Source organism: Hemicordylus capensis, chromosome 1 (genome assembly GCF_027244095.1).
Source record: "Hemicordylus capensis ecotype Gifberg chromosome 1, rHemCap1.1.pri, whole genome shotgun sequence".
NCBI classification, from domain to species: Eukaryota; Metazoa; Chordata; class Lepidosauria; order Squamata; family Cordylidae; genus Hemicordylus; species Hemicordylus capensis.
The window spans coordinates 267,620,787-267,625,328 of NC_069657.1; positions in this window are offsets into that span (position 1 = coordinate 267,620,787).

Here is a 4,542-nt window from a genome sequence, read left to right on the forward strand (position 1 = left end):
AACAGGCAGGGCGTTGTCGCGCAGCAGGAGGAGTGAGGTCTCCTGCTGCTCCGCTTCTTCTCTCGGGGGGCGGCGTGGGTCTTGCGCGGCCGAGAAGAAGCGCAGCGACCGCCCTCTCCCCCCGAGTAGCTCTCTAAGCCAAGCAGTCGCTACTCTGCCTATATGCCTACTCCCTTGGGGGGCTGGGGACTGGCCCAGGCGTCACCTGAAGCCTCGGGGCGGCAGAGGGAGGTTCTGGAGATGCTGAGTTAGCCGCCCAGAGACGTAAGTTTGGGCGGGGTAGAACTTTAATAAATAAATGCCGTGGGACCAGAGGAGAGCTGGTCTTGTGGTAGCAGGCATGACTTCTTGCCCCCTTAGCTAAGCAGGGTCCGCCCCCTGGTTGTATATGAATGGGAGACGAGAAGTGTGAGCACTAGAAGATGTTCCCCTCAGGGGATAAAGCCACCGCTCTAGGAAGAGCAGAAGGTTGCAAGTTCCCTCCCTGGCATCTCCAAGATAAGGCTCAGAGAGATGCCAGTCTGTGTAGACAATACTGAGTGAGATATATGGACCAATGGTCTGACTCAGTATATGGCAGCTTCCTATGTCCTGCTCCTCACACGTAACAAGTGCTAATTGCTGCCATATCAGGTGCAAGGATAGAAGATTGGGGCAGGGTGAGGGAGGGTTTGGGTTTTCTTTACCTAGCACTTTTCAAGGAAAGGCGAATTCTCTACGGAGGCTGTGTGTAGTACTGCTGCCCACGCACCTCCACCACATTCCTTCCTGCAGACATTCTCACGCCTCTGACCCCTCCACACTCGTCCAGAAGCATACACAAGCGCACATCTGCAATCATACAAATGCACACACCCTTCCCAGATGCATACATCCAGCCAAGCTACAAAAGCAGCCAAAGCTTCTCCATTCCAGTCGCTGTTCCATTGACATGCCTTTTTTTGTTGTTGTTCAGCGTTCCCACATGTATTTGAAGGAAAGCTAAATTTATTTAAAACCAGTTGAACCCCAACTTTCCGTTACACTGAATTTGTAAGCTGAATTTGTAAGCTTCTTTAAGGAACCAATCTAGCTAGCTGAAAAGTGAGATCAAATAAATTAGTAAAGCTATTTGAAAACACAAACCAAGTGGGCAGAATTGGGGATACTGTGAAGTGGGGTGTAGTCAATTGCTCATAGATTCACTGAGCTCACAACTTAGCCACCAAGATGCCCGCCAACCCCTTTTGATTGTCTGTGGAGACACAGTATTGCAGGAAGGGGATTGCAGGCTGAAACAAATCATGTTGCCACTTCATCACATACCAAATTATGCGATGATCCATTCCACACACATTCCCTGCATGCCAGTTTGGTCATGTAAGTGGGCTACATGTTCCGGCTTGGATAACCAAGGAGAAGTTATCTTTCAACCACAGGCTACACTAAAAACTGGCCAGATAGAAATGTTGCAGCACCCCTTCAAGAAAGTTAAAAATTGCTTAAGAGGGTAGTAGCAGGGCTCTCTCAAACTGCCATGGGTTCCTCAAAGAAGCTGAGATCAGATATGTGCACCAGTTCCATACTTGTGAAGGAAAAACAATGTTTCTTCTACTGTAAAGCAGAAAGGGCTTTAAGAAGGTGGGTCTATCTTTCCATTTCCATGGCCTCTCTAGAGAATACCAACAAAAATCTCAGTTAATTACCACTTACAGCCACCTAATGGTGCAGCAGGGAAGTAACTTGCCTAGGGAGCAAGAGGTTGCTCGTTTGAATCCCCGCTGGTAAACACTTATATCAGGCAATAGTGATATAGGAAGATGCTGAAAGGCATCATCTCATACTGTGCAGGAGATGGCAATGGTAACTCTGACCTGTATTCTACCAAAGACAACCACAGGGCTCGGTGGTCACCTGGAGTCGACACCAACTTGACGGCACAACTTTCCATTTTTATTGCACCCTTCATCCAAGGAGTACAGGAAGGTATACGTAGTGCTCCCTCTCCTTTATCGTTAGAACTACCTTGTAACGCAGGTTAGGCTGAGAGAGAGTAGCCCAAGGTCACCCAGTAAGCTTCAATGACCAAGCAGTGATCTGAACCCAGGTCTCTGGTTCAGGTCCAACACTCTAATCACTATGTCACACTAATATAATGCACATACAATGTGCAGTGACAGGATAGCTGAATGACCAGCACAGGATTTGAGCAATAAATGAGGATTAGTTTCTACCCTGAATAAAATAGCATGGGTAAATAACAGAGATATACTACATACTTTGCAAGAATGAAACTAGCTGGCAACTAACTATATTCTCCACAGAGTCTAATTCTTGTGTTAATAACAAAAACATCAAACAAATTTAAAACACCCTTTTAAACATGATAGCACCAAAAAAGGTGAATAGTTTATTTATTTACAATATTTTTGTACAATTTTTCAAGATAAATTCCCAAAGTGATATGAAGGCACAGGAAGCCAGCACGGCTCTCAATAGGTCTTCCAGTGGTCTGGAGTGGATAGCCAAAAGCCAAAGTGTAACATGGTTATAGTATAGATAACCTATACAAATTCTGATATAAGATGAGAATCTAAACTAAAATAAATAAATTCATCTCATGTTCAGAATCACAGCAAAAAAACAGGATTACAAACAATGAGCATGGGGAAGGTCTACATTTGGGGTTCTTTTTCTAATGGCTCAAAAACCGGAGACAACAAGCTTCCAAGCTTATTTCTGCAGTGACAAGAGCTAGTGGGGGGCGGGAGAGAGTCAAAGTTCAAGGAAACTAATATTAGCTGTGGGTTTCAAGGGGCTCCACATGGCATGGGCACAGCAACTATGTAAATGAAAAACATCACATTTCTATCTTTTTTGACTTTTAGGACAAACTCCTATTAAGCTTTCAAACTTATCTTCATAAATATGAGGGCTAGAAGTTTTTCTTCATTTAAGTACAACACATGATCTACATCTTGGCCATATCCAGTGAGCAAATAGAATGGTCCAATTCAAATTCTTTGACTTTGCATCTTATACATCCAAAGAACAAACAAACTATACAGTAAAATTGTGTTAGGAGTTTGCACAATTACATATACTTTCTGTCCTAACTGTGAAATGTAATGTAGCCAAAAATGCACTTATTAGCCATCAAGATAAAAATCAAGGAAGTAGCAGGGACTTGTAGAATTTTTCAGGAGAAAAGAAGCTTTGACCTGCTTCCCCTCCTTATACCCCCACTCTCTTGCCTCTTGGCACTGAATCAAGGTCTCAGCCAAGCCCTGTTTCAAAGCCAAACAGGACTGCTGCCTTGTGTGGAAGAGTAATGCCCTGCTGTGTTCTTATTCCTTTGCTCATGTCCACAGTGAGCAATGGAACCTTGTGCTAGATAAAGCATCCAGCCAAGAGTTTCTTGCACTAGTAGCTTTGGAACTAGTGCCCACATGCTCTCTAGGGATGTGCATGGAACGGGCAGGGGCTGGTTCAATGGCAGGGGTGGGGTGGCTTTAAGGGCGGGGTGGGTGCACATACCCACCCAGCCACGTTTCCCCCACCAGCACATGAGTCCTTACAAGACCGTCGGAGCGGCAGCATACTTCCCTGTTGCCCCTTGCTGACATTTACCAGGTGTACCTGACAGTAGGAACTGCAACTGCATGCATGTCACGCATGTCGCATGCATGCACCCGATGTGTGCGTGCATGAGTATGACGCGTGAGTAACACGCGCAGTTGCAGTTCCTACTTCCAGGTACATCCAGTAAAAGTTGGCACGGGGTGGCAGGAAGGTATGCTGCCGCCCCAACGGGCCTTTAAGGACTTGCATGCCAGCGGAGGAAACGCGGTGTGTGTGTGTGTGTGTGGCGGGGGGGTAAGTGCACCCACCCCCGCCCTTAAAGCCACAACCCCCCCCACCCCACCCCGGCTGTCGAAACTTCAAGCCAGCCAGGGTTTGTGCACATCCCTAATGCTTTCCCTTAACTGACAGGATCCTCAGTGGCTGAAGAAGAGCAGGCATGCACCACCACCTTGCTGCTGTGACTTTGGGGGGCAGGAGGGAAATTTGTCTGAAAGTGGGGAGAGTGTCTACAGTGAGTACAGTTCGTCACTAACCTGTTAGATCGCCATCCCATTTTGAGGAATGGGAAAAAAACACCACCAGGCTATTTCCTGTTTTCTCATAATCAGAGTCATGATGTAGGATTGTTTCCTAACGGGTAACAAAGCCATCTCAGAGCTGTGCCTTTCCCTCAACATATAGTAAGATCCCCACAATAAAACATTGAAAATAATGTAATGCAAGATAGATGGTCTACTGCCAGTATACTTGTACGCTTTTTAAAAGATCTATGTTTTTGACACCCTTCTTAAAATTAAATACATAGTAGTGTGGGTAGTTAAAAGCTTGCTTGTGCAAACAGGCATGGTCTTAAGGCCCATACTACCATATATAGTTTTCTATGCAAGGCTGCAGTCCTAAGTAGGACTTTTTTTAAAGCATATTTATCAATTACATTGGTAGGGGATCAAATTGATTAAATCAACTCAATGTTGCAAC